Source organism: Nelumbo lutea, chromosome 4 (assembly GCF_056320005.1).
Source record: "Nelumbo lutea isolate HS-2025 chromosome 4, American lotus-T2T, whole genome shotgun sequence".
Lineage (NCBI taxonomy): Eukaryota > Viridiplantae > Streptophyta > Magnoliopsida > Proteales > Nelumbonaceae > Nelumbo > Nelumbo lutea.
In genome coordinates this window covers 70,707,527-70,723,157 of record NC_142687.1, presented here as the reverse complement: position 1 = coordinate 70,723,157, position 15,631 = coordinate 70,707,527, and the positions used below count along the sequence as shown (strand labels likewise).

The following is a 15,631-nucleotide window of genomic DNA, read 5'->3' as shown; positions in this document are numbered from 1 at the left end:
AAAATCACTCGCATCACACATCAATTCAAATGGGAGGGTCCAATCTGGTGCTACCATGATAGGTGCATGGATCAATTTGTCTTTCAAGATGTTGAAAGCATGAAGGCATTCAGTTGAAAATTCAAAAGGCACTTCTTTCTGAAGCAAGGTAGATAATGGTTTGGAAATATTTGAGAAATCTTTAATAAACCTTCTATAGAATCCGACATGTCCTAAGAAACTTCTCAAAGAACGAACAGATGTTGGGGTTGGCAATTTTTCAATTGCCTCCACCTTGGCCTTGTTGACTTCTATACCTCTTTGAGAGATCTTGTGTCCAAGCACTATGCCTTCTTGCACCATAAAATGACATTTCTCCCAATTCAACACAAGATGTGTTTCTTTACATCTAGTAAGCACCTGTTCCAGATTATTCAAACATGCATCAAACGAAGATCCAAAAACTGAAAAATCATCCATGAAGATCTCAATAAATTTTTCAACCATATCAGAAAATATAGACATCATACATCGCTGAAAGGTTGTTGGGGCATTGCATAACCCAAAGGGCATCCTTCGGTATGCAAAGGTTCCATATGGGTAAGTAAAGTGGTCTTTTCTTGATCTTCTGATGCAATTGGTATCTGGTTATACCCTGAATATCCATCCAAGAAACAATAATGCTCATGCCCGGCTAGCCTCTCCAACATTTGATCCATAAATGGGAGAGGGAAATGGTCCTTCCGAGTGGCTTCATTTAATTTTCTATAGTCAATACACACACGCCATCCGGTAATGGTTCTAGTAGGGATGAGTTCATTTTTCTCATTTGGAACAACAGTCGTACCCCCTTTTTTGGGCACAACTTGCACAGGGCTTACCCAAGAACTATCAGAAATAGGATAAATGATCCCAGCATCTAACAACTTAATTATTTCAGCCTTTACCACTTCTTTCATGTTGGGGTTCAGGCGCTTTTGGGGCTGAACGGAAGGCTTGCTGTCCTCTTCCATCAAAATTCTGTGAGTGCAGATTGATGGATTAATGCCTTTGATATCTTCTACCTTCCAAGCTATAGCATTTTTGTGTTCCCGCAGCACTCTTAATAATTTTTCTCTTTGTAAGGGATTCTGCACTGCGGAAATTATCACGGGGAGATCTGATGGTTCCTCAATGAAATCATACTCTAAATGGGATGGTAATTGCTTCAGTTCAAGGGTGGGGGGTTCTTGGGGTGATTGCTTACCTGATGGTTCTGGCAATTTTCTTAAGTTCTCTAATTTAAGAAACCCCTTTCCCTTGAATTGAGGCTTATCATTCAGGTATGCTATCATGAGGTTTATTTTTTCATTATCTGCTTCTTCAAGTTCTCCCTGCTGGAGGCAGAGTTCAAGAGGATCAGTTATTCTACTTACCTGGAAGCATTCATCAATTGTCAATTCAATGGCATCAATCATAAAACAAGAATCATCACTAGAGGGTGCATGTTTCATAGCATTAGACATTTTAAAAATTATCTCCTCATCTTGTATCCTAAGGCTGAGTTGTCCTTGTTGGACATCAATCATTGCTTTCTCGGTAGCCAGGAATGGTCTCCCTAGGATAAGCGGGACCTCCACATCTTCTTGCATGTCTAACACAATGAAATCAACTAGAAAAATGAATTTGTCAACTTTAACTAACACATCTTCTATGATCCCCCTAGGATGTCTAATGGATCTATCAGCCAATTGTAATGCCACTCTAGTGGGTTGGGGTTCATTCAACCCCAATTTCTTGAAGATAGAATATGGCATTAAATTGATGCTAGCTCCCAGGTCACATAAAGCTTTTTCAATTTTTAAACTGCCAATGGTACAAGGAATAGTGAAACTCCCTAGATCTTTGAGTTTCTGAGGCAGCTTGTTCAGAAGGATAGCAGAACATTCCTCATTTAATGCAATTGTAGCCACATCTCCCAGTTTTCTTTTGTTTGCCAATAATTCCTTCAAAAACCTTGCATAGTGTGGCATCTGGGCTAAAGCATCAGCAAATGGAATATTAATATGTAAACTTTTAAATATTTCAAGAAACTTACCAAATTCCTTCTCCAATTTTTGTTGCTTCAGCCTGTTAGGGAATGGAACTTGTGGTTGTTGGTGCATCCCTTGTTGTGCTTCTGGTTGTTCCGTCTTCTGTTGTCTGGTCCCAAGGCTTGTTTCTGCCTTGGGTTCAGCCAAATTCTTCTTTTCTACCTCAGGCAACTCTTTTCCACTTCTTAAGGTAATAGCTTGCACCTGCTCTCGTGGATTCACTTCAGTGTTGCTTGGAAGAGTTCCCGGCAGTCTGGAAGAGATTAATTGTGCCAATTGCCCCACTTGGTTTTCCAGGTTTTTGATTGAGGCTTCCTGGTTCTGGAACCTAGTTTCTGCACCTGCTATAAATTTTGTCATCAGTTCCTCCAAATTGGATTTCGGTTCAGGCTGATGATAAGTCTGGTGGAACGGCTTGGAAATATGCTGATTTGGCCAGGACTGGTTTGAATGTCCCCTCCATCCTGGATGAAAAGTATGGTGACTTTGGTAACCCTGCTGTCTTGACGAATTGCTGACATAGTCAACTTGTTCAGTAGATGGTCTAAACTGATTGCCAACTTAGCAGTCTGTACTGATGTGGCCTCCCCCACACAATTCACAATTAAGAGGCTGCACATGCATGGCAGCTATCTGCATTTCATCTATTTTCTTACTGAGTGCTCCTATTTGTGCAGCTAGTGTTGTATAAGTGTCAACATTATGCAAGCCTTGCTGCTTCCTAGTTTGAGTTCTTTCCGAATGCCATTGACAGTTGTTGGCTGCCATTTCCTCAATAAGTGCATGGGCAACCTCAGGAGTTTTATTATTTATGGATCCACCGGCTGCAGCATCTAATGTGGTCTTATTTGAGTCAGTAAGACCATTATAGAAAGTCTGCACTTACAGCCAAATGGGGAGGCCATGGTGAGGAACTCTCCTTAACAGCTCCTTGTATCGTTCCCATGAGTCATATAAAGATTCCCCCTCTTGCTGGAAAAAAGTAGTGATGTCATTCCTCATTTTAGCAGTTTTAGAAGGGGGAAAATATTTAGAGAGAAAACGGCTGGCCATTTCGTCCCATGTGGCTATAGATCCTGCCGGTAATGAGTTCAACCAAGCTTTGGCTTTATCCTTCAAAGAAAATTGGAATAACCTCAGCCGGATGGCATCATCACTTACCCCATTGTGTTTGAAGGTGTCATAGATTTCCAAGAAGTTAGCAATATGGGCATTCGGATCCTCATGGGCCATACCACAAAACTGAACCGTATTTTATATCATTTGGATTATGGCTGGTTTAATTTCGAACTTATTGGCAGCAATAGTTGGCCTGATAATGCTGGAGACAGTCCCAGTGAGGGTGGGCTTGGCATAATCCATCATAGTTCTTTGTTCAGCCATTTCTTGTGCTTCTTGTCTGACTTGCTTAGCAGCTCTCAAACGGACACGGAGAGTCCGTTCAATCTCTGGGTCGTTAAGGATCTCTTCCAGTTCAGGTCTGCTTGTCATAAACTGTTAAAGTCAAAGCAATAAAAATGCCAATATTCACAAAAGAAAATAAATAACTAATCCTATCACACTGAAAATGTAAAGTGAAGTATTGGAATACAAAACCTACATCCTATCATGAATAAATGAAGCCGATTATACTAAAAGCAGATTTAAACCAATCATCTTATTCAAGGTTCCTTTATCTACATCCATCGATTGCAACATCTGAATTCAGACCCAATTTAGATCTGAGTTCAGATCTACAAGTCTTTGGTATTGTTAGTCTAGAGAAATTAATAAATAATAATTCAGATCTGAGCTGGATATCTCATACACATTCATTGGTATACACTACAATATACATCCATTAAGGTTGGAATCAATTCTGTGATGCTTTAGGGCTGAAATCAGATCTGATCTGAAAAAAAAAATTTAAAAGGATCTGAAATAAACTAAAACCAGTCCTGAGTTAGGCTTGGGTTAAAGATTTTAAACATTACAATTGAAGCTCAAACCTGTATAGCTGATGCATATCAAACACTTGCTAAGACCTGAAAATTGGGTCTGCAATGTTTGGTATTGCAAGCTATTCGGTCCATACAACTTTTGTAGAAATCTGAAATCAGGTCTGCTAACTATTGCACTATAGCAGCCCTGCTACAGATCTGAATGCTAATAGAAATACTTGGAAAGTGCTAATTTTTCTTAAATATCTGAGGCATAACAATTATTCAATCCAAACATACACCTCCTTAGCTAATGTAGCTCGATTACAAGTGGGTAAAGCCAAGAATTCAGTCCACCCAGAATTCATAGTATGCTCTGTATCAGTTCAGTCCTCACATCATATCAACTACATTTCAGATTTGAATTTCTCTCATTCCTTGCTATCCATTCACCCTTGAGGCAGGTTGGATGTATCATAGGGTGGATTGGGGTAGTGATGGCACCCAATTCACCTCAAACTTGCATCGGTTTTGATCTGAGTTCAGAGGAATTCAGATCTGAACTGAGCAGATCTGTAACAGCAGAATTCAGATCTGAACTCAAGTCTGAGTTTGGATCTGAATTATCAATTGCCTTACCTTCAATTATTGCTACCAAATTGTTTTTGGGGAATAGCAGAAGTGCCCTAGGGTGAATTGGGGTGGTGATGACACCCAATTCCCCTCAAAATTTCATTAGTTCAGGTCTGAGTTCAGAGGAACTCAGATCTGAACTGTTGCAGATCTGCAATAGCATAATTCAGATCTGAACTCAGATCTGAGTTCTGATCCGAATTCTCAATTGCTCTTCTGGTTGTTCAAAAGATCTCCCTTTTTTTTCATTATATATATATATATATTTTTTTTTCTTTTTGTAATGAAAGAAAAGAATAATAAAATCTGAAACACAAGCAATTCTTTTCAGCTGAGTGCTGCACATCTGAAATCTGCTGATCTGAGTGCCGAATGCAACTCAGATCTGCAACACTCATGTTTATGTGAATTTTTTTCTTTTTTTTTTCTTTTTAAATGGAACAACACTAAGATTGAATAGAAATCAAATATGCCTTTATTAAAATGAAACTGAAACCAGAAAAAGAAAGTAATCTACTTAAGAAAGAAGAAACATAACTACAGTAGTACAGCAGTTGCAGTCCAAGCTGAAATGAAAAAGTTAGCAAATTAACCCAACTATGAATGCAATGCTGAATGAGATCAGATTAGGAATGCTCAATGTTTCCTAATATTGTTTCTCTAATTCACCGGCAACGGCGCCAAAAACTTGATGTGTTGCTCATTGTGACACTAGCAAGTGCACTAGCCGTTCAAGTAATAAAGTAGAGAGTGAAGTATCGTTCCCACGAGGATTTAGGAAATAATTACCAATACTAAATTGAGCACTTCTTATCTGATCAACAAATAAATCTAAACTCTAATGAAAGCTAAGAAATCCTAAATTAAAATTTATCTAAATCATTGGTCCAATTGCCTTTAAATCAGGTTAGAAGAGTAAGCAGTAAATGTCAATCTCAGAATTCAGCAATCTATCAATTTGGATCATTCAAATAAATCATGATTGAGCCTTGGTTTGGTGAAACCCCAAGGTCATGAACAGCCTCTCTCAAGCGCATGTTCATCCTATGCATGAGTGACGGTTCTTCTATCTCTAGCAAGAATCTAATCCCCATGCATGCATTTCTTCAAACACTTCTAAGGCATCAATTCAAATCTGAATTGATCACCAACTGAATTGTGCAAGTTATCTCTAACCTTGCACTCAATTCAGTTCTTGAATAGTAGATCTGAATTCCTAGAGTCTCTCTCAAGCACTCTAGAAATTCCAAGCTGTAGATTAATTCGCCCAATCTGAAAATTGCAGATCTGAATTCTCTTTCAAGCAATTCAGATCTTGCAATCTCAGATCTGAGAATTCAGATCTGAGTTTTGAAGGCTAGTTGGCCGAATTACTCTGCAATCACATCCTTATTCAAGAAACTTCAAGTACAATACATGATCATTTGAATGAATAAAAAAGAATTAGATTGCTGAACTGAAATTTTACAAGCTGAAATACATCAAGGAAGAATGGAAACAAGGAGAAAGAAGAAAGAAAAATATAACTAAGAAACTGAATTCAAATCAAAAGAGAATGAAACTACAATGACTTATTACAAAAGATCTTTGAATCACAAACCCTCAATTCAAACTCACCTTCTTCTTCTAGCTTGCTTGTCTTGAACTTCCTTCAGCCCTTCTTCTTCTTCTTCCTTGCGCCTAGCCTTCTTCTCTTCTCTTCTCTCAAGGTGACCGAACCTCTAAGAGTGGGAGAGTCTTCCTCTCAAGCAATTGAACAACTTTCTCCCCTCCTAGAGGCCTCCTTATATAGTTTTTCAAGGGGGCTCTTGCCCCTTCTTGAAGCCTCTAGAATGGGGTGTATTACACCCTTCATGAACCTTCTAGAGTGCTCCCTCCTTCTCTTCAAGAAACTCCTAGAAGTTGCCGCCCCTAGCTCCCTTTGGGCTGCTATTTGGGCTACAACTTAGCTTGCTTTTGAGCTCATGTGGGCTACACTCTAGGCTGTTATTTGGGCTAAAAATGGGCTGGGCCGAAATTTCCTTCTTGCTAGGCTTCTTCCCTTGGATTTTCCAAAGAGTTTCACTTGCTCTTCTTGGGCCGAATGAAATTCTCTTGCTCTCATGGCTGGGCCGGGATGAACTTGATAAATTTTGGGTTTTCTTTTCTTGCTTTTGCCTTCTTTTTGTTGATTTGGCTTCCCCTGAAATCTTTCTTGGAATCAAGCTAAAATAAGGCAAAAATTAATAAAACCGGCATAAAAATCCATGCAAAAACCTCATAAAATATAGATAAATTGTAGGTTCATCTGCAGTCCAAGCTGAAATGAAAAAGTTAGCAAATTAACCCAACTATGAATGCAATGCTGAATGAGATGAGATTAAGAATGCTCAATGTTTCCTAATATTGTTTCCCTAAATCCCCGGCAATGGCGGCAAAAACTTGATGTGTGGCTCATTGTGACACTAGCAAGTGAACTAGCAGTTCAAGTAATAAAGTAGTGAGTGAAGTATCGTTCCCACGAGGATTTAGGAAACAATTACCAATACTAAATTGAGCACTTCTTATCTGATCAACAAATAAATCAAAACTTTAATGAAAGCTAAAAAATCCTAAATTAAAATCTATCTAAATCATTGGCCCAATTGCCTTCAAATCAGGTTAGAAGAGTAAGCAGTAAATGTCAATCTCAGAATTCAGCAATCTATCAATTTGGATCATTCAAATAAATCATGATTGAGCTTTGGTTTGGTGAAACCCCAAGGTCATGAACAGCCTCTCTCAAGCGCATGTTCATCCTATGCATGAGTGACGGTTCTTCTATCTCTAGCAAGAATCTAATCCCCATGCATGCATTTCTTCAAACACTTCTAAGGCATCAATTCAAATCTGAATTGATCACCAACTGAATTGTGCAAGTTATCTCTAACCTTGCACTCAATTCAGTTCTTGAATAGTAGATCTGAATTCCTAGAGACTCTCTCAAGCACTCTAGGAATTCCAAGCTATAGATTAATTCGCCCAATCTGAAAATTGCAGATCTGAATTCTCTTTCAAGCAATTCAGATCTTGCAATCTCAGATCTGAGAATTCAGATCTGAGTTTAGAAGGTTAGTTGGCCAAATTAATCTACAATAACACCCTTATTCAAGAAACTTCAAGTACAATTCATGACCATTTGAATGAATCAAAAAGAATTAGATTGCTGAACTGAAATTTTACAAGCTGAAATACATCAAGGAAGAATGGAAAAAAGGAGAAAGAAGAAAGAAAATATAACAAAGAAACTGAATTCGAATCAAAAGAGAATGAAACTACAATTGATTTAATACAAAAGATCTTTGAATCACAAACCCTCAATTCGAACTCACCTTCTTCTTCTAGCTTGCTTGTCTTGAACTTCCTTCAGCCCTTCTTCTTCTTCTTCCTTGCGCCTAGCCTTCTTCTCTTCTCTTCTCTCAAGGTGGCCGAACCTCTAAGAGTGGGAGAGCCTTCCTTTCAAGCAATTGAACACCTCTCCCCCCTCCTAGAGGCCTCCTTATATAGTTTTTCAAGGGGGCTCTTGCCCCTTCTTGAAGCCTCTAGAATGGGGTGTATTACACCCCTTTTTTGAACTTTCTAGAGCTCTCTTGAAGGGCTGCTATTTGGGCTGCACTTAGGCTCTCTCTTAGCACATGATAGCTATACATTGAGCTGCTCTTTTGGGCTGAGAATGGGCCTTCCTTGCTGGGCCGAATTCTATTCATAGCTAGGCTTTATTTTCTTGGGTTTTCTCAAGTAATTCACTTGCTCTTCTTGGGCCGAAGTGCTCTCTCTTGCTTCCACGACCGGGCTGGACTGAAATTGGTCTTTTTGAACCTTCTTTTCTTGCCTTTTTTCTTCCTTTTCTTGGATTAATTATCCCTGAACTTATTCTTAGCATTAAGCTAAATTAAGGCAAAAATTAATAAAACCGGCATAAAAATCCATGCTAAAGTCCTCAAAAATTATAGATAAATTGTAAGTTCATCAATGATGGAGCAGAATTTGCAATGTTATTCTCCAAGAACTCTGTCTTTCGCAAGAATCAGCAGGATGGCACGTGAGCACAGCTTCCTATCAATTCATTCTCAAAGAACAGATGTCAAGATTGAATCTTGACTTCTCCCATAACTGGAGATCGAACTGGTAAATAGGGGCTTCAAGAGCAAGGAGGCGGCAAGAAAGAATTCTGCAGGGTTGCTTAATTCTTTCTTCTCTGTGATTTCAGCACTGAAGAGGATCTGATTGTGTGTAATCTAAAGTCTACCACCCCCTCCTTCTTTTGTTAACCTAAAGGATCAGCTCCTAATCCAATTAGGAGATGCTTATCCAAATCATATTTGGATAAGCCTTCTCTTCAGGTGATAAGGATAAACCCTTATCTTATCTGTAGATTAGATTTGCTTTCTCCAAATCACATTAGGAGGTTTCTATATCTGAATCACATTCAAATCTGGACTCTCTGAGTGGATAGGGTCAAGACCCTATCCTATCTGCTAATCTATCTCAGAATTCACACCATAATTAACTAATTAAATAGCCCAGTTCGAAATGGGCTTTGGGCCCATTAAGCTTATGTGCTCACTTAACCTTCCTAATTGCTGCCCAGTTGGACTTCCTTGTATGGTGTGGGGCCCAAGCATTGATCTACACATCAGCCACAAGGGTTCGGCCCAGCCTTTGTTACAAGGCCTGGCCGAATACACTATTATGGACAATGCACCCCCTGGAACCCTTCAAATGGGCTCTATGGGCCCAACACTTACCCTAAGTGGTCCCTGGGCCAAGCCACCTTGTAGCACCCAGGGACTATGGGCAGAGACAAGATTAGCCCATCATATATTATCCTTAATGGTCTTACACTTGACCTATGAGCCCATAATGATCATAAACTGCCCGACAAGAGAGGACCTCTCCCTCGGCTGCAAGGAACAGTGTTGCACTCTCTACTTGTATGGATCCTGGGAATTAAAACCTTTTGCAAACCTTTTTAGGAACCATTATATATATTCTTTTTTGTCTCATATAAAATATATTTTGCAAAACAAATCTCAACGATTGAAATCGCCTGTCGGCAGTCTTGGTTTCTATCAGTGAGAGTGCATCCCCGATCATTACCATTGTCGGACAAAGGGGCCGATCCTGTCATTATGATCACCCACTCAGATGAATTCTCAAACTATCCCAACATACCTAGGTTTTGACCCCCGCTAAGGATCTCACGGATTAATACATCAAAGCAGCCCAATCCGACACCTAGTGCAGTATCATAATCGAGTCTAGGGGTCGGGTGTAACTTTCCTGTTTTGCCCATCAATCTCCAAGGTCCAGGGCAATACTAGAAATCTGGTCTAATTCATAGATTCAATTAATCCTATACTGCATGTGCCTAGGGCCTCACCCTAGCAACTGAGACAGGCCACCCCAACCATCTTGGTAGCACCACAGTGTCAGCCTTGTCAGGATAGGTCTCCCAAGACTGACCCACTGGCTGTGAACATTCTAAACCAACACGAGTCTCATTAAGTGTCTAGTTTAAGGGGATTAAACAGAAACATACCAAGAGAACATGAATTAAACATGCACTTTTATTCATTTACAATAAACTCATAAAGTACATCATTCTGATTGAAGCTAAGGGCATACAAAACTATCTAACAGCTCCCACTTGCACTTAGGTTCAATCAAGTACAAGCTAGAGTCCCATACTTTCCATGTGTTTCTCAAACACTTTCTATGATAGTGGCTTCGTCAATGGGTCAACTACATTTTTCGTTGATGCTACCTTCTGAATCAGGACATCCCCTCTACTAACAATCTCTCGTAGTACGTTGTATTTCCTCTCGATGTGCTTTGACTTCGAGTGGGCTCGTGGCTCCTTAGCCTGAGCAATGGCTCCGTTGTTGTCATAGAACAACGGGATGGGAGATGTGCTGGACGGAACTACTCCTAACTCGTGAATGAACTTCTTCATCCACATGGCTTCTTTGGCAGCCTCACTTGTGGCAATGTACTCGGCCTCGGTCGTGGAGTCTACAGTGGACCCCTGTTTGCTGCTTTTCTAGCAAACAACACACGATCCTATTGTGAAAACATATCCAGATGTAAACTTTCTATCATCTGGATCCGACTGGAAATCGGCATCTGTATACCCTTGGATTTGTAGTGAGCTACCGTTGAATACTAGACAAAACTCTTTTGTCCTTCGAATGTACTTAAGTATGTTCTTCACAGCAGTCCAGTGCTCCTGCCCTTGGTTGGCCTAAAATCTGTTTACTACACTCACTTCCTGAGCAATGTCAGGACGAGTGCAGAGCATGGCATACATGATGATCCCTATTGTAGAGGGATAGGGAATGTCTTTCATGACATCAATCTCATTAGAAGTCTTGGGAGACATCTTCTTGGAGAGAGTGACTCCATGCCTGAAAGGAACATTTCCTTTCTTGGAGTTTTCATGCTGTATCTTTTGATTATTTTGTCAATATAAGAAGATTGGGATAATCTTATTTTCCGCTTCGATCTATCTCTATAGAGTCGAAAACCCAGTATATAGGAGGCTTCTCCAAGGTCTTTCATGGAGAATTGCTGTGAAAGCCATACTTTCACCGTAGTTAACATTTCTACATCATTGCCAATGAGTAGAATGTCATCTACATTCAGAACCAAGAAGGTAACCTTATCTCCACTGTACTGTTAGATAGTTTTGTATGCCCTTAGCTTCAACCAAGATGATGTACTTTATGAGTTTATTGTAAATGAATAAAAGTGCATATTTGATTCATGTTCCCTTGGACAACCCAATACAACGACAGTTTGATCAGATCAAACTTGCCAATGACATATTGGACAACCTGAGGATGATGTTTGAAGAGCAGAATCGTTCTACTCGACAAAAGTTCTTGAAACAGTTCATGATCACTCAAATGTCCAAGGGCCAACAAGTTCACGACCATTGTCTTCAGATGATGGGTTACATCAACGAACTGGAGACTCTTGGATCTGGGCTGGACCTCACAACCCAGATAGATGCTATCCTTAATTCTTTGCCTCCTTCCTTTAATCTGTTCATAATGAACTATACCATAAGCAAGCTGAATGTCAGCTTGCAAGAGCTCAGCAATATAATGCAAAGAGCTAAAGAACTGATTAAAAAGGATGAGCCTGTAGCTATGCTTGTTGAAGCTAGCAAAACGGGCAAGAGAAAGAGGAAGGCAAAGAAGCCTCATAAGAAAACAACTAAGAGGAAAAGGTAGAAGAAACACAAAGCATTAGATGCCTGTCACTTCTGTAAGAAGACCGGCTACTAGAAAAGGAATTGTCCTGCCTACCTGGAATCCAAGAAAGTTAATTTCAAAACTTGTGTTATAGAAACCAATTTATTGGTAGCTTCTGCATCCTAGTGTATTGACTCCGAGGCTTCAACTCATGCGTGTAACTCACTACAGGGGTTCAAGGTAAGCAGAAGGCTGAGTGAAGGAGAAGTCACTCTCTACTTGGGGAGTATTGCAACTGTTTCAGCCGCGACAATAGGAACCGTGGAATTAATTTTTAGAGAAGGAAAAGTTGTACTGAAAGATTGTTTTTATGTACAAAACTTAAGAAGAAATTTGATTTCTGTTTCAAAATTGTGTGCATATGGTTATTCTGTCTTCTTTAGTAATACGATTACTATTAAGAAATAATAGATTCATTGCATACGGGGAACTGGAGAACGGTCTCAATGTTCTACATCCTTCTCTAGAAACTACGTCAGCTGCAATCCTCAAGAAGAGAGCCCCTGATACAGTTAATCCCATGTGTCTGTGGCATTATCGACATGGCCACATCGGTGTTGACCGAATAACAAGGTTGGTAAAGGATGGTCCTTTGGATTTTCTAACTGTAGAAGATCTTCCCACCTGTGAGCCTTGCCTACAAGGCAAGATGACGAAACGACCATTTAACGGTAAGCCTGAAAGATGTATAGGCACACTTGACCTAATACATACTGATGTATGTGGTCCCCTGAGTGTTAGGACACGAAATCAACACGTGTATTTCATCACCTTCATAGATGATTTCTCACGATATGGTTACGTGTACCTAATGAGACACAACTCTGAATCCTTTGAAAAGTTCAAAGAGTTTAGACAAAAGGTCGAGAAACAGTTGGGAAGAGAAATTAAAGCCTTTGATTTGATCGAGGTGGCGAGTATCTCTCTGACGAATTCAGGGACTACTTAAAGGACAATGGAGTAGTATCACAATTAGCTCCTCCTGCTACACCACAACTCAACGGTGTTTCAGAGATGAGGAATAGGACCTTATTGGATATGGTCTAGTCACTTCTCATACACTCAGAGTTACCCACATCCTCTTAGGGTTACGCTTAGAGACTACGATTTACGTTCTGAATCGGGTTCCAACCAAGTGTCAGACACTTGAAGATTTGGGGTTGTCCAACACACGTTAAAAGAATGAGTGCAGACAAGTTGGAATCCAAGACCAGTTGTTGCCTATTTGTAGGCTACCCAAAAGGCTCTGTAGGTTACCTTTTCTATGACCCAAGTGAGCAGAAAGTGTTCTGCAGTCTAAATGCCCAGTTCTTGGACACTGATTACATCCTGGACACCCATTGTCAGGAAATTGTTCTTGATGAGGAGAGCTCAGGAGCAGTGGGAGATGTCCCACAAGTTCTAGGTAGTGACCAACCTAGAAGATCCACTCAGGTATCCAGGCCACCAGTCCATTATGGTTATGACCAAGATACTTACCTGGTGGAAACCTTGACTAGTGAGGAGGATCCCGTGACTTACGCAGAAGCTATGTTGGACATAGATTCCCAGAAGTGGGTGGAGGCTATGAGAGCAGAGATGGACTCAATGGAGACCAATGGAGTCTGGACTCTAGTAGATCCGCCCTCTGGGGTAAAAGCAATCGGTTGCAAATGGATTTACAAGAGGAAGAAGGGTCCCGATGGTAGGGTTGAGACATTCAAAGCTCGTCTGGTGGGGAAAGGGTACACTCAGAAAGAGGGCATCGATTATGAGGAAACCTTTTCGCCTATGGCCATGTTAAATCCATTAGGATCTTATTAGCTGTAGCAGCATACCATGATTACGAGATTTGGCAAATGGATGTCAAAACTGCATTCCTAAATGGAGATCTTACTAAAGATATCTATATGCAGCAGCCGCAAGGCCTCATAGCTGCGGGTCAGGAAAACATGGTATGTTAACTTAATAGATCTATTTATGGACTTAAGCAAGGTTCTAGAAGTTGGAACATCCGTTTTTACTCTGCTGTCAAATTGTTTGACTTCGAGCAGAATTCGGATGAACCCTGTGTTTATAGGAAGTACAGTGGAGATAAGGTTACCTTCTTGGTACTGTATGTAGATGACATTCTACTCATTGGGAATGATGTAGAATTGCAGATTGTGGTGAAAGTGTGGCTTTCACAGCAATTCTCCATGAAAGATCTTGGAGATGCCTCCTATATACTAGGTCTTTGACTCTATAGAGATAGATCGAAGCGGATAATAGGATTATCCCAATCTACCTACATTGACAAAATAGTCAAAAGATAAAGCATGGAAAACTCCAAGAAAGGAAATGTTCCTTTCAGGCACGGTGTCACTCTCTCCAAGAAGATGTCTCTCAAGACTTCTGAGGAGATTGATGGCATGAAAGACGTTCCCTATGCCTCTGCCGTAGGGAGCATCATGTATGCCATGCTGTGCACTCGCCCTGACATTGCTCAGGCAGTGAGTGTAGTAAGCAGATTTCAGGCCAACCCAGGGCAGGAGCACTGGACTGCTGTGAAAAATATACTTAAGTACCTTCGAAGGACAAAAGAGTTTTGTCTAGTATTCAATGGTAGCTCACTATAGATCCAAGGGTATAGAGATGCCGATTTCCAGTCGGATCCAGATGATAGAAAGTCTACATCTGGATATGTTTTCACGATAGGATCGTGTGCTGTTTGCTAGAAAAGCAACAAATAGGGGTCCATTACAGACTCCACGACCGAGGCCGGGTACATTGCCGCAAGTGAGGCTGCCAAAGAAGTTGTGTGGATGAAGAAGTTCGTTCACGAGTTGGGAGTAGTTCCATCCAGCACATCACCCATCCCATTGTTGTGTGACAACAATGGAGCTATTGCTCAGGCTAAGGAGCCACGAGCCCACTCGAAGTCAAAGCACATCGAGAGGAAGTACCATGTACCGAGGGAGATTGTTGGTAGAAGGGACGTCCTGATTCAGAAGGTAGCGTCAGCGGAAAATGTAGCAGATCCAATGACAAAGCCACTATTACAGAAAGTGTTTGAGAAACACGTGGAAAGCATGGGACTCCAGCTAGTACCTGATTGGACCTAAGTGCAAGTGGGAGCTGTTAGACAGTGGGACCTTGGTATGTTTCTGTGTAATACCCTTAAACTGGACACTTAATGAGACTCGTGTAGATTAGAATGTTCACAGCTAGTGGGTCGGTTTGTGGAGACCTATCCTGACAAGGCTGACACTGTGGTGCCACCAAGTCGGTTAGGGTGGCTTGTCTCAGCTACCGGGGTGAGATCCTAGGCACATACAATGTGGGATTAATTGAATCTTTGAACTGGACCAGATTTCCAGTATCGCCCTGGACCTTGGAGATTGATGGGCAAAACTGGAAATTTACACCCGACCCCTAGACTCGATTATGAAACTACACTAGGTGTCGGATTGGGCTATCTTTGATGTACCAATCAGTGAGATCCTTAGCGGGGGTCAAAACCTGGGTATGTTGGGACAGTTTGAGAATTCATCTGAGTGGGTGATCATAGTGACAGGATCAGCCCCTTTGTCGGACAAAGGTAATGATCGGGGATGCACTCTCACTGATGGAAACCAAGACTGCCGGTAGCCGATTTCAATCGTTGAGATTTGTTTTGCAAAATATATTTTATATGAGATATAAAAGTATATAAATTATGGTTTCAAATGATTTGCATTAGTTTTAATTCCCGATATCCATACTTGAGAGAGTGCAACACTGTTCCTTGTAG

General features: G+C 40.7%; 1 non-coding gene across 1 annotated transcript; it reads left to right on the top strand.

Moving 5' to 3' along the window:
* The first annotated feature begins 2,949 nt into the window (after window positions 1-2,949).
* LOC148861024 (small nucleolar RNA R71) lies at window positions 2,950-3,056 on the top strand. Its single transcript, XR_016095242.1, has one exon. It is a non-coding gene; the product is annotated as a small nucleolar RNA R71 (small nucleolar RNA).
* The last annotated feature ends 12,575 nt before the right edge of the window (window positions 3,057-15,631 follow it).